The sequence below is a fragment of the Euphorbia lathyris genome, chromosome 6 (genome assembly GCF_963576675.1).
Source record: "Euphorbia lathyris chromosome 6, ddEupLath1.1, whole genome shotgun sequence".
Taxonomy (NCBI): domain Eukaryota; kingdom Viridiplantae; phylum Streptophyta; class Magnoliopsida; order Malpighiales; family Euphorbiaceae; genus Euphorbia; species Euphorbia lathyris.
This window is the reverse complement of record NC_088915.1, coordinates 36,049,780-36,074,471: the sequence shown is the minus strand read 5'-3', so window position 1 is coordinate 36,074,471 and position 24,692 is coordinate 36,049,780. Positions and strand designations below refer to the sequence as shown.

Genomic DNA, 24,692 nt, shown 5'->3' with positions numbered 1-24,692 from the left:
AGTCACCACCAATCAGTTTGACGGTCTGATTGGACACCGATTTGATTCCAAATTGACCCATTCGGGTAAGTTCGGATAAGGTAATGGTCTGCGACGATTCTAAGTTCGGTTTCCAGTTACGTGTAGGGAAGAGACATAATCTCACCCTACCTCGCCCGATAAATCGGTACTGTTGTACTTCCACGTGCTTGCTCTATGTGTTGGTGTTCACTATTGCTTTGAAGGGTCATTAATTGTATATATTCAAGCCCTTGATGATGCTCGTAAGGTTGTGGTCATACGACTGTAATAGAATCGTTATCCAACGATTAAAATTAATAGAGGGACCCGTAAATTATTTTTATTTATTGATTAGATATAGTTTAAAAAAGTGTACATATTTAAAGAAAATATAATAATACATGATTTATCAATTGTTTATCGTTTACTTATCCGAATCACTATTCAGTAATCGAAATAGACTTATCGTATTATAATTGATATACAACAATCTAAATACAATGAATGAGATTAAATCATAAATTGTTATATTAATTGAATAAGGATTTTTTATCATTATAGAAGAAAAATTAGATTAGGGATCTATTAATCTTAACATTAACGTATGACAATATAAAGTAGATTAGATTAAACTAAAACTTAATAAAAAAAACAAAACCTATTTTTTTGAAAAGAAACCAAGGCCCATTTTAATTTATAAGCAGATACAAGATTTATTTAAGTGATATGGGGTATATATCCATAAGATTGGGATTATTGTAGAGTCTTAAATTTGGATTTTAGGGTTCGTTTGCACATATCATATGCAGCCGCACTCATCCTCTCCTCCTCTTCTTCTCCTTCAGAAACGCAGCCATGGTCGGGCCTCCTGTCACCGTCGACGGCCGTAGCTCCTCCGTTCGCCAGCTGTTTTTCATCCGTCTGCCGTCGTGACTCATCTACCGATCTCGTCTACTCGTTCGCGGTGGTTCTACAGTGAGTTCTCTCTTTCTTCGGTTCTACATTCCCTTTTCTTTGATTTCTGCCGTTTTACTCATTTTTCTTTGGTTATTCTTTTCTCATTCTATTCAGATTTTCTTCCATAAAAGCAAAGAGCAGCAGCCATCCGGCCAGCCGCCTGCTCCTCCATGGTGTCTATCTTCGCCGTCACGGCTCCTTCGCCGCCGTTCGTCTGTCCTGGCATCATCGGCCGTAGCCGCTCCGACCTGCGTTGAGGTAAGTCCTGTTTATTTCTACTTAGTCTTTTTCGTTTTTTTTTAGTTTTCCTTTTTGCCGTGGATCTATGAATTGATATGGAATGAAGTTTTGTTTGTTTTGATTTTGAGGGCGCTGAGATAGAAGGCAAACTATGGGTTCTGGGTTTTTTACATTTTGGTGAACTGGATCCTTTAGGGGCGAAACTGGAGATGAAATAAAACAGGTTAATTTGTTAGATATTTGGTTAGATTAGTTGATAATTTGTGTAATCTGTACAAATGGTTATTTTCGAAAACAGCGGATTTGAGTTGACTGTAAACATCAAAAGAATACAAAAATTAGCATGCATGATAGGTTATTATTCGAATATATAAAGTTAATGTTAACAGGATGATGAATTGTTAATAACAGATATTCAAAGGAAACTAAATAAACATGCATTTGAAGTTAGTAGAGTTAATAAATGGTTAGTACAGATTGAAAAAAAGGGATCAGTAGCAGAAATCTCAAATGGAATAATAAGAAAATAATATGTGTTTAATGTTAGTAAGATTAGTGAATAACTAGTAGAACATCTTTAAATTGCAGTATCTAAAAAGCATTTAGATGAGCTAGGAACTAATGAATTTTTATTTTTAGTTTACAAAAATTAGATCATTTTAAAAGCAATGTGAATGCTTTTAATCACTATTTTTATAAACTAGAAATAAAAACCTTAGCTCAAAGCTTTTGAGATCAAAATGAGGAGAATTTGATTATATTGAATTTGTGGAGAATACAGAACTTTCTTCCTCTAGAAAGAAAAAGAACCTATTACAAAAAGCACCCCTGAACTTTGGCTCAAAACTCTCTTTCTCAAAATTGGCCTTTTTCTCTTGCTGTGTTTTTTTTGCTCTAATGTTGTTGACCTTTTTTTCCTTGCTAATTTTCGGCCTCCCCCATGATATGAGTGGTCTGTGCCCTTTTAAAGATGATGGAGCCTGCTCTTCATTGGCTGAAAATCAGCCTCATTTCAAGGTTGCTGACTGAAATCACGGGCCCTCTCTCTTTTCAAATGGGTGCTCATAAATGGCATCTTTTCCTGCTTCTTTTCATTGAAGACCGAAAATCACACAGTCCCATTAATTTGTCTTTTATTATTTTTGTTGATTTCTGTCTTGGGAGTTGGTTTTTCTCTTGGTTGAAAACTCCCAATTTTGTACATGTCTGGTAAATTGCTTTGCTTTGAGATTATTTTCAGGATTCATTTGAGACTTGATGTGGAGCTGTTGAGGGATGGATTTAATCCCATGTTCACCTGCAAATACAAAAAAATGTACATTGATTAGTCTTGTAAATGCAAATTTTATTTCTTAATAAAAGCATTCTATTTTTATCTTTTTGTTTTATTTTTTTCTTATAATTAGAATTTATTTTCTGAATATTAATCCATTCATCATTAAATGGTTCCAAAAATAAACTATGTTCTAAATATGACTTTATGTAAAAAATTATCTTTAATAGACAATCTTTTAACAAAAATTATATCTAAAATCATATCTATTTCTTGAACATTAATTATAAAATGAATGAGTTAAATTCATGATATTAACTTAGCTATTAAATAAAAATTGAGTTTAACTAACAATTTGAAATATAACCATTGCAAAATTATATTCACAAATAATACATTACATCTCATATATAATTTATAGCAAGATGGAGGATACTTTTATTCTAAAGAATTATATCTTGAATGGGACTTGGTAATTGTATTGAGATATAACCAATTGGTGTACAAAAGCCCCATTTCTCGAATAAACCATATGTAAGAACGAAATGCTTTATTTTTGATATAATATATAAATTTGTTGAAATTTCAAATATTGTCAGTTAAAGCATAAAAATGTCCCGGACAAAAATGGGTATCTACAATGTCGTCCACATAGACTTCCACCTCTTTGTGTATCATATCATGGAACAGTGCCGTAGCCATCCGTTGATAAGTTGCCCCGGCATTTTTCAAACCAAACGGCATTACTCTATAGCAGTATGTTCCCCACTTAGTTGTGAACGAGGTCTTTGCCTTGTGCTTTTCTGCCATCTGAACTTGCATATAGCCCATGAAGCTGTCAACATTCGTGTGCAAGACGCTCGATGCAGCACTGTCGATTAATGCATCGATGTGAGGCAATGCGAATTCATCTTTGGGGCAAGCCTTGTTGAGATCTCTATAATCGACGCACATTCTCACTTTACCGTCCTTTTTCGCGATTGGCACTACATTTGCGACCCAAGGGGGATAGTCAATTACTTCGATGAACCCTGCTTCTAACTGTTTCTTCACTTCCTCTCTGATCTTATCTGCCCACTCCGACCTCATGCGTCGGAGTTTCTGTTTCACGGGCTTAGCATCGGGGTATGTTGGAATACGGTGAGTTACGATGGATTGATCGATTCCTGGCATGTCTTCGTACGTCCAAGCAAACACTATTTCGTATTTTTTAATTATTCTCTCAAATTCTTTCCTCTCTTCAGTAGTTAATTCTTGATCAATTTGTATAAGTTTAGGATTTTCATCCGTGCCAAGATTGAAAGTTGACATTTCTATTGTATTGATTTCAAATGTAGGTATGTTATATGAATGAGAATGCATGGAATGATCAGAATCAACATCAAGCAAGTAAGCAAAATCAGAATTCATTTCATTGATAGTGTTGGCGAGTACATCATCGGATTCAAATAAAGCAGTAATACAATTTTCATCATCGGGGTTCCCGGGTTTCTCATAGGCCTTGGAGGTGTTGGGCTCGTCCGCCGCTCCCACAGTGGCCTCAATAGTGATGACCTGCTCCTCGGCATTCAGATCTAACATCATGATCTCCTCGACGAAGCAGCTTGCCTCTCCTTTGCCCCAGCTGGTGACATCATTGAAGATCTCGAAGCCCAGCAGAATCTTTCCTTTGGTGCTAACAGCCATTTCCGACTCATCATCAGACTCATCCCAGATGTTGATCGGAACCCTCTTATTGATACCTTCCTCGTCGGAAGAACTTCCCCAAATGTCCACGACCATCAGATCCATTATGTGAGGGACATTCGGATTTACGTAGGAAGGGTCCGATGATCCATACCGAGCCCAGCCTATCAGCTCTTCATAGTCATTGAGGAACACTCCATTCATTCTTCTAGCCACGAGTGGAATAGCACCCTTCCGGATGCACATGAGTTGCTCCTGATCGCTCAAGGTGACCCGACATGAGGCATACTTGAACCTCCATCTTCTAGCATAATCCACGAATGCTTCCTCGGGAAATTGCTTGATCCTTTATAAATCTTCCAACGACCCTGTCCACAGAATGTACATCTCATACCTCTGCACAAAGGCCTCCATGAGGGATCCCCAGTCCCCTTTTGTCTTTGCCGAGAGCATTCGGTGCCACATCAAAGCTTCTCCTATGAGTGTCTTTGGAAAATGCTGGACTAACTCACTTTGGTAGAGACCCGCGTCAAACATGCAGGCACGGAAACGGTTTATGTGATCAATGGGGTTCTCATCTCCCTTATACTTAGACATGGCTGTTACTGCCTCAGGTGTCTCCTCTTCGGGTAATGCAGGCATTTCCTCTGGACATTCCCATGCGGCGTATTTCTTGATGAATCTCTTAGTCATTTTTGCCCAATCTGCTTTAACGTGCATTGGAAGAGACATGTACCACACCAGTGACTCTCCCGCCAATGAGTTGCAAAACAAGCTCGTAATCTCCTCCTCTTTGAAACCCAGAGGACCCATAGCCGACAGATAAAAATGGAGGTGCTCCATGGGGTCCTTCCCTTCATTATACTTGTTGATAGTCGGAAAGGACGTTTGATAGGCCCAATTTGCATCGCGCTATGTTCCCCTGCCTGTGTCTTATCTCTTCGATACTTCATCAAAAACAAGCTTGACATCAGTGACCAATCATGCTTAGTCGAGTCAGGTAACGATTGAAACCACTTCAAAGGTTCGCCCCCCAGCGAAAGATAGAACCATGGAGCGACTTTTTCCACTTTGTATGGCTCCCCAAACATAGCACATACGTATCCATACAAATGAGCTTCGGGGTCTTCCACCCCACTGAACAAACTCAACACGGGCCTGGCCCTCTGAGATGACACCTCTTCGGATTTTCCTTCGTCATTTATCACTTCCTCTGTTAGTCCCTCTCCTAAGACGGATACATACAATCCATTTCCCACATTTAACTGGTCTTCGGAACTCAAAAGCTCTTCCTTAAATTCACAGAATGATTCCACCACAAACCTCTCTTCCAACCCAGATCCAATTGCGCTCACCCTATGACTAGGCGATGGATTGCACTTAAGGGGAGGGTTTACTGACGATGGGTCGACTATTTTCTTTTTATCAATCAGATCCTGGATTTCATGCTTCAACCTCTCACAGTTTTCAATGGTGTGTCCGTAGTTACTATGGAACTCGCAATACCCCTTAGTTATCATCCGTGGAGTGGGTCCTGTCTTGTTCTTGGGGGTAAGAGCTTTCAGCAACTCCTTTTTCTGCAATCGTTCAAAAACTTTTGCATAGGTCAGATCAAATTAGGCGAACTGCCTTTTCCCTATAGCGTTGAGTTCAATCACCTTTACCGCGGCAGGTTCTACATTAGCACTTGGCCCTCCAGCACTATACCCCGACTTCGTCCATTTAGCATAGGCTCTTTTCGGCTCTCCATCCCCCTCAACTGTCAAAGCGTAGCTATATATCTGATTAAAATCGGTGAAAGGCATGCACCGCAACTCATTCTTAACATACGGCAAAGTGTTGTTGATTACCGCTCGGATCTGATCCTGCTCCGACGGCTTTTGTTTCATAACTGCTGCCTTAGCTCTCCACCTACTCACAAAGTCGGACAAAGACTCCTCAGCCTGATGCTTGGTGTTCTCTAGCTCCCTCAAAGTAACCTCAAACATAGTGTTGAAGCTATATTGGGTGATGAATACCTTCGCTAGTTCTTTCCAATCTCTCTTCGTTCCTAGTGGCAATGCATGAAACCACACGAGGGCAACTCCTTCCAGATAGGCGCTGAACAATCCTAGGATTTGTTCCTCCGTCAGAATTATGTGCTTCATTGCTGCCACATATTAGTTCACATGGGCGGTAGGATCCCCAGTTCCATCGAACTTCTTCATGTTCGGGAGCTGGAATTTCAAAGGCAAAGCAGTCGCCGATAAGCAGTTCTTCAAGTTATAAAAAACCCTGACTCCCAGAGCCTACCCCGCGTAGATCATGCACTTCCTGAGTGATGTGCTGCTTCCATTCCTCTTCCCTTTGCTTTCTCTTCCCCAAACTGCTTGTTACGCAATCCTGATAGTTATTTCCAAAACGGGGACCCGTGCTCACAATGTTCTCAGCTGGTTTACTGCCACTCTTGTTACTCTTAATTGCAAGCTCGTCCAGCTGGACTAAAATTGCGGTTAACTGATCATTGAGGTTGTTTACCACTCTTTCTAACCCTGATATTCTCTCATCTGGCGTAGACATACTGACCGAAGACTGAGCTGATTCGGACAACGATGATTCGGACGTCACAACTGCTGATTTGGAACTGACGATCCGTAGCTGATCAAACTGCCTGACTAGCCGGTTACTCTCACGAAACCACAACCGCTTAATGATGAAGTCTGCGTGAACGGCGTCCATTAGTATGTATGCATGATTTTATATGCATGATTCGTGGTGTGTGCATTTATTTATTTACGGATATATAAGATAAGAAGAACAAACGTCAGTCTAATTACACGTATCACAACATCTCTCTTCCACCCTTATTCCTCCACACACTCGACGGTCCAAGTCTCTTTCCTAGGATTTTGGTTTGGGGCTCACATTGCGGTCCAGGGGACGCGTGATGCCGTCGATTATTGCGGAAAAAGTAAATCATCCATCATACAATACAGTTCGTTTTGACATATCAACATTCAGTGACTAAGATATCGACCAAATGGATTGTTCTTTCGAATAACTCGTCCATTGTTATTTCGCGAGACGTATTCGTTCGGGTTTTGATTCCCTTTTGAGCGTATCTCGGATTTAGACACGGTACGAGTTATTCTTCTGGTTCAATCGTTCGTTATTGACAATGACTCGTTCTCTTTTATTCGCGTGGGTTCGTGTCTCGATTTTTGGATTACGACGGGATCTTTTGGATCTATCGAGAGACATAACCACGTGTTTGTTTAGTGATGAAATCACTTTTTTTAGGGAACAGACTCATCGCGTGTTTGTTTTTAGCTTTAAGAATCCGTTTGCTCGTTTTTGCTACGTGAAAAGACGGCGAGTCTTATTTGAGCGCATGGTAATCTTTCGGCTAGCAACAACTCTTTATTTCTTCCCATCTGCGGGATATATCACCCTAGCGTGGTTATAGAAAATCAACGTTTCGTTGAATCGCATGCTTATTCGAAGCAGGGATATTACCGTTCTTCTTCATTTAGGCACGAGTTAAGCAAACACGCAGATCGGGCCATATTTCTTGTAGTTTTGGTAACGGCCAAAATGATCGAGCCATTTAGTCAAACCCACAGTCTCGTCCATATAGTGCAATCATGCGGTTTAGCTCAATTCGGCTTCGTGATTTTAAACGGCGTATATACCAGTTCGAGGCACGTATTTAACGGCATTGGTTCATTTTCTTTAACTACCCTCGGGATGGATATATATCGTAGATACAGAATGATTTTGGTCGTTTCATTTTCTTTTATTTAGTCACTTTTGCGGACACATCTATTTCTCTTAAGAACAACACAAGGCGTAACGTAAGAGCTCATCTTTCATTCGGAAGGGACGGGCCACGTTTATGAATCTCTTTACGTTACAACGGGGTCGTTCGAAACAGAAATGTTCTTTGTTTTCGTTTTGTCATGATTTCACTTTATCCCAACGTATTTAAAGAATGTGAATAACGGCTATTGTTAATATAATCTTTTGAATCGAGATATAACTATCCTTAATATCAAAACGATTTGTACTAATACGTGCTTACGTCATAACGTATTTCCTGAACATGTGCCTTCTTCGGGACACGGAAAGGGACCAGGCGGGTCGCACAAGTCCATTCATACGAGATGACTAAGTCGTCTTTAGTTCGAATCGTTTCGATGCTTTGGGGTAGTTTATATATCGGTTTAAGAGTTATATTAACGCATCGCTTCATTTCCTTTACATATTTTAGGATTAGACACGTATCATGGCAATTTGAAAACACGAACTGATTCATTTATCACATCAAAAATATTAACGGGTAATCCTATGGCAACTTCTAAGGCTACTATATGCTGACACGGCTGATCGCGGGACCTCACAGGACCGCTCTATAGTCGACGCACATTCGCACCTTACCGTCCTTCTTTGCGATTGGCACTACATTTGCCACCCAAGGGGGATAGTCGATTACTTCGATGGACCCTGCTTCTAACTGTTTCTTTACTTCCTCTCGGATCTTATCTACCCATTCCGGCCTCATGCGTCGGAGTTTCTGTTTCACGGGCTTAGCATCGGGGTATGTCAGAATACGGTGAGTTACGATTGATTGATCGATTCCTGGCATGTCTTCGTATGTCCAAGCAAACACTATTTCATAATTTTTTAATTATTCTCTCAAATTCTTTCCTCTCTTCAGTAGTTAATTCTTGAGCAATTTGTATAAGTTTAGGATTTTCATCCGTGCCAAGATTGAAAGTTGACATTTCTATTGTATTGATTTCAAATGTAGGCATGTTATATGAATGAGAGTGCATGGAATGATCAGAATCAACATTAAGCAAGTAAGCAAAATCAGAATTCGTTTCATTGATAGTATTGGTGAGTACATCATCAGATTCAAACAAAGCGGTAATCTAGTTGTCATCAATAGGGTCTCGGGTTTCTCATAAGTCTTGGAGGTACTGGGCTCATTCACCGCTCCCACAGTGGCCTCAATAGTGATCACCTGCTCCTCGGTATTAAGATCTAACATCATGATCTCCTCGATGAAACAGCTTGCTTCTCCTTTGCCCCAGTCGGTAACATCATTGAAGATCTCAAAACCTGGCAGAATCTTTCCTTCGGTGCTAGCAGCCATTTCCAGCTCATCATCAGACTCATCCCAGATGTTGATAGGAACTCTCTGATTGATACCATCCTCGTCGGAGGAACTTCCCCAAATATCCACGACCATCAGATCCATTACGTGAGGGACGTTCGGATTTACGTAGGAAGGGTCCGACGATCCATACCGAGCCCAGCCTATCAGTTCTTCATAGTCCCTGAGGAACACTCCATTCATTCTTCTAGCGACGAGTGGAATAGCACCCCTTCGGATACACATGAGTTGCTCTTGATCGCTCAAGGTGACCCGACATGAGGCATACTTGAACCTCCATCTCCTAGCATAATCCACGAATGCTTCCTCGGGAAATTGCTTGATCCTTTCTAAATCTTCCAACGACCCAGTCCACGGGATGTACATCTCATATCTCTGCACGAAAGCCTCCATGAGGGACCCTCAGTCCCCTTTTGCCTTTGCCGAGAGCATTCGGTGCCACATCAAAGCTCCTCCTACGAGTGTCTTTGGAAAATGCTGAACCAACTCACTTCGATAGAGTCCTGCGTCAAACATGTAGGCACGGAAACAGTTTATGTGGTCGATGGGGTTCTCATCTCCTTTGTACTTAGCCATGGTTAACACCGCCTCAGGTGTCTCCTCATCGGGTAACATCGGCACTTCCTCTGGGTATCCCCCTGCGGTGTACTTCTTGATGAATCTCTTAGTCATTTTTGCCCAATCTGCTTTAACGTGCATTGGAAGAGACATGTACCACACCAGTGACTCTCCTGCCAATGAGTTGCAAAACAAGCTCGTAATCTCCTCCTCTTTGAAACCTAGAGGACCCATAGCCGACAGATAAAAATGCAGGTGCTCAATGGGGTCCTTCCCTTCATTATACTTGCTGACAGTCGGAAACGGACGTTTGATAGGCCCAATTTGCATCGCGCTATGTTCCCCTGCCTGTGTTTTATCTCTTCGATACTTCATCAAAAACAAGCTTGACATCAGTGACCAATCATGCTTAATCGAGTCAGGTAGCGATTGAAACCACTTCAAAGGTTCGCCCACCAGCGAAAGATAGAACCATGGAGCGACTTTTTCCACTTTGTATGGCTCCCCAAACATAGCACACACATATCCATACAAATGAGCTTCGGGGTCTTCTACCCCACTAAACAATTTCAACACAGGCATGATCCTCCGAGATGATACTTCCTCGGTTTCCTCAGTTTTAGTTCTATCGTCCATCACTTCTTCCGTTGGCTCTTCCTCCAAAACAGACACGTATAAACCATTTACCACATTCCTTTTCTCATTGGAGTCCAACAACTCCTCCTTAAATTCGCAGAATGACTGTGATTATACCTATAGATTAAAAAGGGAGGTAAAGAGAAGATATATATATATATATTATGATTATCAATAGGTAAAAATGGTAATGAAAATAATGCTAGATATAATATACTTTTATTTTAATTAAACAAACATGTAAAAAATGAATAAAATTCATAAATAAGAAAATAGTATTTAACCCCCTAAATGGTTTATGATAAGTATGTATAGAAAATAACCCCTAATAACCCCAAAATAACAAATATGTATAGTTTAAATGAATTAAATGGAAAATCTATAAATCAAATTGATGAAAAATAATATCTAAACATGTTAAATAAATATATACCAAAAAATTAAAAATAATTTGAATACATATATTACATAATTATACATATATATATCAAGGACCAAAAGTCTAAAAGTTGAGAAAGAAGGACCAAAACAACATTTTTTACATTTCAGCAGCTTTACCGACGGAAAATCCGTCGGTAAACTGCTTTTAGTGACAGAAAATGGAAAATTACAGAAACAGTACCTAACACTCCAGATTTATTCAAACACTTTAAATTAGATCTATTCTATCGTTTTGGACCTCCGAACTACCCAAATAGGATCATAGTCTATAACGGAGACCCCTAAAACGATGTTTTATTTTTAAAACGTTAATTAGAAAGGCGTTTCTAAAATCTATACGTATTCAACGTCGAAATTCCCGAACTACCCTCAAACGGGATCACGGTTCATATTGGGATGTTAAACGAGGTTTTTTATTTCAAAACAAAACCAAACGTTTATTTAATACGAGAAAAAAATTAAATAAATACGGAAGATTAAATAAAACGTGATAAATAAATAATTAACTAAATAAATAAAATTATAACATAAAAATAATTAAATAAAGAAAATAAATTAAGTAAAATAAAACGAGTCTAGTCCTCGGATAATACCTCAAGATCGGTATTGATAGTTGAAGTCGGTTGATTCCACGAATCGTGATTTTCCGGTGTTTTTTGTGTTTTCGGTAAAATATTTAACTTTGAAAAATTTGGATTTTTTTAGAAAAAAAATGTTTTTCCCAAAAAAAATCACTTTCTCTCTCTAAAAATTTCCTTAGAGTGAGAAAGCTCTCCAAAAATCCTCCATTCTTGCATGGGGATCCGTGCCTTTTTATAGGCACGGATCCCAAAAAAATTTGGGCGTAGCCCGAAGGGCGTCGGGCTACGCCCAAAATGGTTGGGCGTGTGCCCAACAGATGTTGGGCATTCGCCCAACGGACGTCGGGCGTTCACCCGACGGATGTTGGGCGCGCGCGCCCCGCTGCCGCTGGGCGTGCGCCCCGCGCTGCCGGGCGCGCGTCCAACTTCCGTCGGGCGCGCGCCGGCTGCTGCTAGGCGCTCGCCCAGCGCCGCTGAGCACCCGCGAGCCGTCCACTCGACGACCGTAACCCCTACCGATCTTCTCATGATTCTTATTATTATTTTTGATTTAAATTATCGGAACCGACCGCTTCAACCGTCTTGTTATGGGTTTTCGTCACAGGTCCTCCGACTCGGTGTCTACAACTGACTTGTGTTGTTCTTCGCAAGACATTTATCCCTCCTTCATCTGATGATGGCAAAACGGGGGAGACAGAAAAGCAAGCTGCTGGAACTCAGTAGAAAATAGGGGAGGCATCTGGTTCCGCAACTCAGAGTCAGCAACAAAGAAATGCCAAAGGCAAAGGAATAGCTAACCAAGCTCAAGTCAACAGGAAGAAATAGATTGGCTAGTCTTAGTTTTTGACTTGTAGTTTTATCTGGCGTGTTCTATTTTGTTAATGCTGACCATCTATATATATTTATGCATCCTTTATTCAAATTGACATATCTTATGTGATGCTTACTTACTTATTGTGCTTTGTGCTGATCTGTCTTAAATGAACAAACAAATAAAATTAAAAAGGAACATACTCAGTACACATTAGCTCTGATACATCATTTCATAACTCTGATACCTAAACTGACTATGTATCAAACTGAGTAAACATATGTGTCAAGCATTGAACTCTTCTGAAAGATGACCTAGGCTCATCTGAATTAGATCTTGGAAGGTCTAGAATTGAACTAAGTCAGTATAGGCAGGCATGTCTTAATTTTACTTGATTAAATCTTAGAAGGTTTAGAGTTAAGTTAAGTCAATAGATGCAACCCTTACGGGGGAGTAATTTCAGAAGTATAAAAAAAAATCAATCATGGGGAATCTCAATGTTGAGTTCCACAATTAAATATTTTGCCAACATCAAAATGGGGGAGTTTGTTGAAACACATTTCCACATGATTTTGATTTGACAAAATTATTTAAGTTAATCCATGATTAAGAGGCAATTATTTTTAAGTGCTTTGATTTAATTGTACTAATATGTTTGTTCAATGTTGAGTATAAGTATAAATGAAAACAGAAATAAAAAGTAAGACATGACGAAGTCAGCATGAGAACACAGCACAAGCTGAGTGGAGTGCAACTCAGCATAATAAAAGAAAAGTCATCTTCAGAACAAACGCTTGAAGATGAAGCTGACCAAAGAAGCTGAGTGGAACGCAACTCAGTATCAAAGAAGAGAAGTCTTCCTCTAAACTAAAGCTTGCAGACGAAGCTGACCAGAAAGCTGAGTAAGAATATGACTCAGAAACAAAGAACAAAAGCAACGTCAATAAAGTCAAGCTGAGTGTTCGTCAGGACAGCGCGAATGATCTGTTTGCTAGAAGAAAAGATCCGACATCTGTCTGCACCAATAACAGAAGCTTTGGAATTACGCACATAGTCAATTTCGAGATGCATGGGTCAACCGTCCGTTAGCTAAAAGACGAAACTGGCGCTAGAAGACGAACCTGTAGGAAGAAGACAAGCCTGACGCCTACCAATTTCAGAAAATAGGATTGGCCTGCAATTCTGAATTCTGACCAAGGGAATGACGCAATAGATCCGTTTGAATCCAACAGATACTTCCAGATTCAAATCATTAGAGCTTCAGAATCAACTATAAAAGGACAAGTCCATCACTTAGACTAATTGCCGAAAAATACAAGAGAAAAAGAATATACATACAAAGCACATTCAAACAAGAAAAAGATCTTACACCAAATTTCTATTTCTGTGTAAAAGCTAGATTGAATTTGTATTCATCTAAAGTGTTCTTCATCTAGAAAGAACAAGTTTGTATCAATTGTAAAATTAAGAGAGTGGTGTTGAGTACTCGGTTTTAGTACTCAGCGGTAGAGAATCTGAGTGTTCGGTTATAGCGCTCAGTAGGAGTTGAGTAGACGAATAGAGGAAGGTACTCTTGCATATTCAACTACCTTGTAAACGGTTTGTGCTCTACCTTTAAAGAGCTCAGTATTGAATTGAAAAAGCCCGGAGGGATTCTGGGGACTGAATGTAGGCGGAGAGGCCGAACCAGGATAAGTCTGTTGAGTAATTTCTAACTCTCTCTCAGTATATATATATATGTATGTGTTGCTTGATTAAATTGCTCAGGATATAAATTGTAAAAGCTGACACTGAGTAATCTTGGTGCTGAGTTGGAAGCTGACCTCAAGTGTTAATCCCCAACTCACAAGTAAAACAGTTCTAGTCAGCATCTGACTAAAGCTGTCTTACATCTCTCGGTCATGCTGACCTAAACTAAGCTAAGTAACTTAAAGAATTGATTAAGTCAGCATAATTAAGCGAAAAAGTTACATTAGTTCCTAACCCCCCCTTGGAACTAATCACACGGGACCAGCACCTGCCACTTGGATTGTACAATTCATGATGAAGTTATCATGGTGATGAAGTGTATGATACTGTTGTAGACACCGAGTCGGAGGACCTGTGACGAAAACCTGAAAACAAGACGGTTGAAGCGATTGATTCCGGAAGTTTTGAAAAACAAAAAATATATGAAGAATGATAAGTACATAATAAGGAAGAAAGAGTTATGGCGGGTCGTTGTTGCCAATGGGGTGGCTCGCGAATGCTTAGCGGCATGGTGAGAGCGCTTAGCGGCATCCGACGCGCGGTCGACGACAGTCGGACGCCGCTCGACGGCGCGGGGCGCGCGCTTGACGTCCGTCGGATGCACGCATCCAACCACAAGTGGCGTGCGTGCTCGACGTCCGAGCGATGCATGGGCCCGGTAGCGCGGAGCGCGCTCTCATCGGCCACGGGGCGTGTGCGCCCGGCAGCGCGGAACGCGCGTTCGACGGCCGCGACGCGTGGGCGTCTGACGGCACGGAACGCACGCTCGACGGCCGCAGGGCGTGCGCGCCCGACGGCGCGAGACGCGCCCCAGCGGCCGTTGGGCGAGCACCCACTGACGTCGGGCGAATGCCCAACGGCGGTTGGGCGCGCGCGCCCAACCTTGCGTTGGCCGCTCGCCCAACAATTGTTGGGTGGCCGCCCAACAATGTTGGGCAGCCGCCCAACAATGTTGGGCGATAGCCCAACGTGAGGTTGGGCGGCCGCCCAACCCCCTTGGGCGACGCCCGATTCTTTTCGGGCGTCGCCCATTCCGCCGGGGATCCGCTTGCCTATAAAAGGCACGGATCCCCATGCATTTTGGGAGGAGGGATTTTTGGAGCCTTTCTCACTCTAGACATTTTTAGGGAGAGAAAGTGATTTTTTTTTAGAAAAATATTTTTTTTCTCAAAAATTCCGAATTTCCCAAAGTTAAATTTTTACTAAAAAAAACACAAAAAACCCGGAAAATCACGACTCGTGGAATCAATCGGCTTCGACTGTCAGATACCGAATTTAAGGTATTATCCGAGGACTAGACTCTTTTATTTTATTTATTTTATTTAATTTATTTCCTTCTTCTATTTATTTTTATGTTATAGTTTTTATTTATTTAGTTATTCATTTATTTTATCACGTTTTATTTAATTTAGCGTATTTATTTAATTTTTGTCTCGTGTTGAATAAAATTTGGTTTTGTTTTAAAATAAAAAACCTCGTTTTGATATCCCAATACGAACCGTGATCCGATAAAAAGGTAGTTCGGGTATTAAAGACGTTGTAATTATAAGTTTTTAATTTAAAGAAATCTCCAAATAATGTTTTAAAATAAAAACGTCGTTTTAGGAACTTCCGTTATTGACTATGACCCATTTTGGGTAGTTCGGACATCCAAAACGATTGAATTAGACTTAATTTAAAGTTTTTGAATAAATCTGGAAACAATTGGAGTGCTGCTGTAATTTTCCGTTTCTGTCACTAATTGCTGTTTACTGACGGATTTTCCGTCGGTAAATCTGCTGGAATGTAAAAAATGCTGTTTTGGTCCCTGTTTCTTAACTTTTAAGCTTTTGGTCCTTTGTATATATATGTATATTTATGTAATATATATTTTCAAACTATTTTTAGACATTTGGTATATATAATTATTTGGGATGTTTATATATCGTTTTTTTTATTAAATATAAGTATATGTATATATATCTTTTCTTTTCTTTTTCCTTTACTTAAATGGTAATGAATTTCATTTTAAAAGAATATTTACTTGGGTGTTTTGGGAGTGATTAATTAGTGGATGAATAGATATTATTTTGACACTTAAAATTACATTAGTTATGTATATATATAGTTTTGGGATATTTGGGCTATATTAGTTATTATTAAATAAAACTATTTTGGGGGATAAATGTTATTTTCTTATCTAGGAGTTTTATTTACTATTCTTACATATTTGAAGCAAAAATGTATTATATTTAGTATTTTCATATAAGTATAATATAATCTCTTTTCATTTATTTGCATTTTATGTTTCCTTTTTTGGATTAAAATGTATATATATATGCTTATATTATTTTCTTTATTCTTTTGGGCCATTTAGGGGTCCATGTTTCAAATGGGCTTTATTTGGGAGTAAATTTTGGTTTAAATATGTTCATTATTGTAATTATGACAAGTAGAGAATCCATTAAGGAAAAAGGGGAAAATTAAATCACAAAAAGAGTTTTTAATTTAATCATTTAAACTAATGGTTTTTTAGAAATTCCTAATGTAAATAAATAGTGTTTTCTTGACATTTCAACTCATTTCTCAAACCAACACGTTTTAAAACCTTAGTCCGTTCCAACGATGGATTAAGCGAATCTTGTAATTAAAATCGCTTCCATTGTGAATAATGAAGTTTTTGAATCGTTTTCTTAAATGATTTATACAAAATAAATTGACTTGTATGTTTAACCATGTTTTCTTACTAAAGGTTTTTACCTTAACGTTTTCAAACACTTGAGTCGTTCCAACGGCGATTCGGGTGAACTTCATCAAGCGGGGTTTTGAAACGTACCAAAATCGTTCCAACGACGATTAAGGTACGAACCATGCAAATAAATTCGTTTTGGAGGGAATGAGTTAGTATAGAATTAACACGCAACACGACATGTAAATCACGTTGTAAATAAATCACTTCTTTCTCCCCCCTCTCTTTGTATGTATATCGAACTGATGTAAATGGGTGATTCTTTACTAAAGTGGCTTTTCCATAATATATGCTCAAAACGGTTTCCAAAACGAGAAAGAAAAGGTTTCAAATGAATTTTAAACTTAAAGAAGTATACGATTAGTTCGTTATCGCCTAACATGCTGAGTAGGAGGCCGGTGGTTCATAACCGGGCGATGTCGGGGTGCCTAGTAGCCTTTCTCCGGAAAGGAGCTAGCCTTCTCGGCTCGTACCTAAGTTTCCCGAACCCACACCAGTCTCCCGCAAGGGATCGGTGTTCATTTTCCCATTCGTGGGTGGCGACTCTTCCATATCTCCGAGCTCCGGTCCTGCCGAGCAGCCTGATTCCACGATTGGTTGCTTTCGGCGCCAATCACCGCTTACGTCGCCATGAGGTGTCCACCCCCCGGTCCGCCCGGGAGATTAGGCCGCGGCACCTCGTCTAACAAGTGGCAACTCTGCTGGGGAAGCGAGAAATTTGATTCCGGAAGGCGTGTATTAAGCCATTAACGGGGACGGATCGTATTATTTCTTTTCGTATGCATTCATGTGCATTATTGCAAACCTTTTGGGTAATTTCCGCGAAACCTCTAGCGAGAGTCCATTCGTCGTTCGAAAGAGGCTAGTGTAAGTTCCCCCCTACAGTAAGGCGCCAAAGGGTCCCCATCCATTCGTTAGGGGCGAATTTGTGCGGTCCTGTGAGGTCCCGCGATCAGCCGTGTCAGCATATAGTAGCCTTAGAAGTTGCCATAGGATTACCCGTTACTATTTTTGGCGTGATAAATGAATCAGTTCGTGTTTTCAAATCGCCATGATACGTGTCTAAATCCTAAAGTATGTAAAGAAAATGAAATGATGCGTTAATATATACTTTTGAGTCGACATACTAATTACCCTAAAACATCGAAACGATTTAAACTAAAGACGACTTAGTCATCTCGTATGAATGAACATGTGCGGCCCGCCTTGTCCCTTTATGTGTTCCGACGAAGGCACATGTTCAGGAAATGCGTTACGACGTAAGCACGTATTAGTATGCGTCGGTTTGGTGTTAAGGATAGTTACATTTCGATACAAAAGACTATATTAACAGTAGCCGTTATTCACATTCTTTAAATAAATTGGGATAAAACGAGATCATAACAAAACGAAAACGAAGAACATTTCTGTTTCGAACGACCCTGTCGTAACGTGAAAAGTTTCGCACAAGTAGTCCGTCCCTTCCGAATAAAAGACGAGCTTTTACATTATGCCCCGTGTCGTTCTTAAGAGAAATGGACGTATCCGTAGAAGTGACTAAGAAAAGAAAAGCGAAAAATGAACTAAACGACCAAAATCATTCCGAATTTACGATATATGTCAATCCCGAGCGTAGTTAAAGAAAATAAACCAATGTCGTTGAATACGTGCCTCGAACGAGTGTATACCCCATTTAAAATCACAAAGCCGAATTAAGCCAAACCATATAATTGCGCCATATGGACGAGACTGCGGGCTTTGACTAACGACTCGATCATATCGACCGTTACCAAAACTGCAAGAAATATGGCCCGATGTACGTGTTTGCTTAATTCGTGCCTAAAGGAAAGAGAACGGTGATATACTCGCTTTGAATAGGCATGCGATTCAACGAAACGTTGATTTTCTATAACCACACTAAGATGATATATCCCGTGGATTGGGAAGAACAACGAACTGTTGCTAGCCGAAAGGTTACCGTGCGCTCAAAATAAGGCTCGCCGTCTTTTCACGTAGCTAAAATGAGCAAACGGATCCTCAACGCTAAGAACAAACGCGTTACGCGATGAGTCCGTTCCCTAAAATAAAATCCAAAAGTGATTCCATCACTAAATAAACATGTGGTTACGTCTCTCGATAGATCCAAAAGATCCTGTTGTAATCCAAAAATCGAGACACGAACCCGCGCGAACAAAAGGGAACGAGTCATTGACAATAACGAACGATTGGACTAGAAGAATAACTCGTACCACGTCTAAAAACTGAGATGCGCTCAAAGGGAGTCAAAACCCGAATTAATGCGTCTCGCGAAAGGACAAAAGACGAGTTATTCCGAAAGGACAATCCAACTTGGTCGATTTCTTAGTCACTGAACGTTGATACGTCAAAACGAACTGTATTGTCTGATGACTGATCTACTTTTCTGCAATAATCGACGGCATCACACGTCCCCTGGACCGCAATGTGAGCCCCAAACCAAAATCCTAGGAAAGAGACTTGGACCATCGAGTGTGTGGAGGAATAAGGGTGGAAGAGAGATGTTGTGATACGTGTAATTAGACTAACGTTTGTTCTTCTTATCTTATATATCCGTAAATAAATAAACGCACACACCACGAATCATGCATATAAAATCATGCATACATACTAATGGATACCGTTCGCGCAGACGTCATCATTAAGCGATTGTGGTACCGAGATAGCAGTCGGCTAGTTAGGCAGTTTGACCAGTTACAGATTGACAGTTCTGAATCGGCAGTTGTGGCTTCGGAATCATCTTCGTCTGAGTATACTCAGTCTTCAGCCAGTATGTCTGCGACCGACGAAAAAGTGGCCGGATTGGAAAACTCTGTGAACAACATTAATGAGCAGTTAGCGATAGCAGCCCAGTTAGCTAAGCTGGCGATGAAAGACGACAAAAGTGGCAGTAAACACGATGAGAATGAGGTGAACGATGGACCTCGCTTTGGGAATGAGGATGACTATCAAGATTATATCCGGAAGCAGCTTGAGAAAGAGAAAGCTAAGGAAGAGGAGTGGAAGCAACACATCACTCAGGAGGTGCATGATCTACGTGGGGGAAGTTCCGGGAGTCAGGACTTTTATAACTTGAAGAATTGTTTATCGGCAACGGCTTTGCCTTTGAAATTCCGGCTCCCTGACATGAAAAAGTTCGATGGAACTGGGGATCCCACTGCCCACATGAATCAGTATGTCGCTGTAATGAAGCACACGATCCTTACTGAGGATCAAGTCCTAGGGATGTTTAACACTTATCTTGAGGGGGCTGCCCTCACATGGTTTCATGCATTACCAATGGTGACGAAGAGGGATTGGAAGGAATTAGCGAAGTCATTCATCGCTCAGTATAGCTTCAACACCATGCTTGAGGTCACTTTGAAGGAGCTAGAGAGCACTAAGCAACAGGCTGGGGAATCTTTTTTCGATTTTGTGAAAAGATGGAGGGCTAAGGCCGCGGTCATGAAACAGAAGCCGCTTGAGCAAGATCAGATTCGAATGGTGGTTGGCAACACATTGCCGTATATCAAGAATGAGTTGCGGTATATGCCGTTTACCGATTTCAATCAGATGTATAGTTGTGCCTTGACAGTCGAGGGGGATGGAGAACCAAAGAAAGCTTATACCAAGTGGACGAAGTCTGGATATAGTGCCGGAGGGCCAAGTGCGAGTACAGAGTCCGCTGCAGTGAAAGTGCTCGATCTTAATGCTATCAAAAAAAGGCAGTTCGCCAAATTTGATCAAACCTACGCAAAAGTTTTCGAACGATTGCAGAAAAAGGGGCTGCTGAAAGCTCTGACTCATTATAACAAGACACCGCCTCCTCCGCAGATACAAGCTAGGGGATATTGCGAGTTCCACAGCAATTATGGGCATACAATTGAGAATTGTGAGAGGCTGAAACACGAAATCCAGGATTTAATCGAGGAGAAAAAGATAGCTGATCCTTCATCAGCGAACCCTTCCACTAGGCGTAATCCATTACCTAATCATAGGGTAAGTATGATCGGAATTGGTCTGACAGAACGTGTAGTGATGGAATCCTTCGAAGAGAACGTAGAGGAGTTGTTGGACTCCGATGAGAAGAATAATGTGGGAAATGGTTTGTATGTGTCGGCTTTGGAAGAGGAGCCAACGGAAGGAGTGATGGATGATAGAACTGAAACTGAGGAGACCGAGGAAGTCTCATCTCGGAGGATCATACCTGTGTTGAAATTGTTTAGTGGGGTAGAAGACCCCGAAGCTCATTTGTATGGATACGTGTGTGCTATGTTGGGAGAGCCATACAAAGTGGAAGAAGTCGCTCCATGGTTCCATCTTTCGCTGGTGGGCGAACCTTTGAAGTGGTTTCAATCGCTACCTGACACGACTAAACATGATTGGTCACTGATGTCAAGCTTATTTTTGATGAAGTATCGAAAAGACAAAATACGGGCAGGGGAATATAGCGCGATGCAAATTGGGCCTATCAAACGTCCGTTTCCAACTGTCAACAAGTATAATAAAGGGAAGGACCCCACGGAGCACTTGCATTTTTATCTGTCGGCTATGGGTCCTCTAGGTTTCAAAGAGGAGGAGATCACGAGCTTGTTTTGCAACTCATTGGCAGGAGATTCACTAGTGTGGTACATGTCTCTTCCAATGCACGTTAAAGCAGATTGGGCAAAAATGACTAAGAGATTCATCAAGAAATACGCCGCACGGGAATGTCGAGAGGAAATGCCTGCATTACCCGAAGAGGAGACACCTAAAGCAGTAACAGCCATGTCTAAGTATAAGGGAGATGAGAACCCCATTGATCACATAAACCGTTTCCGTGCCTACATGTTTGACGCGGGACTCTACCGAAGTGAGTTAGTCCAGCATTTTCCAAAGACACTCATAAGAGAAGCTTTGATGTGGCATCGAATGCTCGCGGCAAAGACAAAAGGGGACTAGGGATCCCTCATGGAGGCCTTTGTGCAGAGGTATGAGAGGTACATTCCGTGGACAGGGTCGTTGGAAGATTTAGAAAGGATCAAGCAATTCCCCGAGGAACCATTTGTGGATTATGCTAGAAGATGGAGGTTCAAGTATGCCTCGTGTCGGATCACCTTGAGTGATCAGGAGCAACTCATGTGCATCCGGAAGGGTGCTATTCCACTCGTGGCTAGAAGAATGAATGGAGTGTTCCTCAAGAACTATGAAGAACTGATAGGCTGGGCTCGGTATGGATCGTCGGACCCTTCCTACATAAATCCGAATGTCCCTCACATAATGGATCTGAGGGTCGTAGACATTTGGGGAAGTTCCTCCGACGAGGAAGGTATCAATCAGAGGGTTCCGATCAACATATGGGAGGAGTCTGATGATGAGTCGGAAGTGGCTGCTAGCACCGAAGGAAAGATTCTGCCAGGTTTTGAGATCTTCAATGATGTTACTGACTGGGGCAAAGGAAAAGCGAGCTGCTTTGTCGAGGAGATTATGATGTTAGACTTGAATGCCGAGGAGCAAGTCATCACTATTGAAGCAACTGCAGGAGCGGTGAATGAGCCTAGTACCTCCAAAGCTCATGAGAAGCCCGAGAACCTCGATGATGAAAATTGTATTACTGCTTTGTTTGAATCAGATGATGTACTCGCTAATACTATCAATGAAATGAATTCTGATTTTGCTTACTTGCTTGATGTTGATCGTGATCATTCCATGCATTCTCATTCATATAACATGCCTACATTTGAAATCAATACAATAGAAATGTCAACTTTCAATCTTGGCACGGATGAAAATCCTAAACTTATACAAATTGCTCAAGAATTAACTATTGAAGAGAGGAAAGAATTTGAGAGAATAATTAAAAAATACGAAATAGTGTTTGCTTGGACATACGAAGACATGCCTGGAATTGATCAATCAATCGTAACTCACCGTATTCCAACATATCCCGAGGCGAGGCCCGTAAAGCAGAAGCTCCGACGTATGAGACCGGAATGGGCAGATAAGATCAGAGAAGAAGTGAAGAAGCAGTTAGAAGCAGGGTTCATCAAAGTAATCGACTATCCCCCTTGGGTCGCAAATGTGGTGCCCATCGCAAAGAAGGACGGCAAAGTAAGAATGTGCGTCGATTATCGAGACCTTAACAAGGCATGCCCCAAGGATGAATTCGCGTTGCCTCATATTGACGTGTTGATCGATAGTGCAGCATCGAGCATCTTACACACGAATGTGGACGGTTTCATGGGCTACATGCAAGTTCAGATGGCCGAGAAACACAAAGCAAAAACCTCGTTCACAACTGAGTGGGGAACATACTGCTACAGGGTAATGCCGTTTGGTTTGAAGAATGCCGGGGCAACTTACCAGCGAATGGCTACAGCACTGTTCCATGATATGATACACAAGGAGGTAGAAGTTTATGTGGATGACATGATGGTCAAATCAGAGACGAGAGAGGGGCATTTTGCTGCACTCGAGAAATTTTTGGCCCGAATTGCAGAATTCAAGCTAAGGTTAAATCCGAAGAAGTGCTTTTTCGGCGTTTCGTCAGGGAAAATCTTAGGCTACGTAATCGGAAATAAAGGAATTGAAGTAGATCCCGATAAAGTGAAAGCTATACAGGAAATGCCGGCACCGAAGAATGAGAAAGAAGTGAGAGGGTTTCTGGGGCAGGTTCAATATATCAGTCGGTTCATAGCAAGACTCACCGCAATCTGCGAGCCAATCTTTAAGTTGTTAAGGAAAGAACAACCCACAATCTGGAATGATAAGTGTCAGTAGGCCTTAGAGAAGGTCCGGGATTACTTGTCTAATCCGCCAATTCTGAGACCGCCTAAACTGGGAAAACCGCTGCTCCTCTATGTGGCAATCGAGGAGCGATCCATTGGGGCAATGCTGGCCCAAGAGGGAGACACCGGTGTTGAGCATGCGGTGTATTATCTGAGTAAGAAGCTCCTGGAGTACGAGCTTAAGTATAACATGATCGAAAAGACATGCGTGGCAGTAGTATGGCTAACAAAGAAACTACGGCACTATTTTCAATCATATAAAGTGATCATTATTTCTCAGATGGACCCCGTGAAGTATCTGTACCGAACTCCGTCTTTGACAGGAAAACTAGCCCGATGGTTACTACTTTTATCTGAGTTTGACATTGAATATGTAACGAAGAAGGTTATCAAAGGGAGGGCCGTGGCAGAGTTTCTGGCCAACCAACCTCTGAATACAGAAGAGGAAGAGATAAGCTATGATTTCCCCGATGAACACTTGAACGCAATAGAAGTTATACCATGGAAAATGTTCTTTGATGGAGCAGTTAATTCGAATGGAGCCGGAGTAGGGGTATTACTTATCTCACCAGAGGGAGAAAGGATCCCGATGGCCAAGAAGTTATCATTCCCTCTTACCAATAATATGGCCGAATATGAAGCGTGCATTTATGGCTTAGAGTCATTAGCAGCACTGGGAGCATCATATGTCGAAATTTGGGGTGACTCCAAGTTGATCATCGAACAGGCACAAGGAAACTGGGAAGTGAGGGAAGAAAGGCTACGTCCATATCTAGATCAGCTAGAAGGGTTGGCACAAAGATTCAAGGAGTGTCGTTTCTATCACATTCCTCGAGCGCTGAACCAGGCGACGGATGCTTTGGCCACTTTGGTGTCAGTTTGGGACAACCCCCGGAACCTTGCCTCGAAACCGTTGGTATTGAGGAGATCTCACAAACCATGCTATGAAGACGTAATGCTGTTAGGGGCAGATGAAAAACCGTGGTATTTCGACATCATGAACTTCATGAAGAGTGGAACATATCCGGCAGAATCAGAACCTAGGGATCAAGCTGTGATTAGAAGGTTAGCCCGGCATTTCGTCATCCACAATGATTTGCTTTATAAAAGGCA

General features: G+C 41.2%; 1 long non-coding RNA gene across 1 annotated transcript; it reads left to right on the top strand.

The window, feature by feature from the left end:
- The first annotated feature begins 666 nt into the window (after positions 1-666).
- Positions 667-2,572, top strand: LOC136234097 (uncharacterized). Its single transcript, XR_010691042.1, has 2 exons — positions 667-975; positions 1,072-2,572. It is a non-coding gene; the product is annotated as an uncharacterized lncRNA (long non-coding RNA).
- The last annotated feature ends 22,120 nt before the right edge of the window (positions 2,573-24,692 follow it).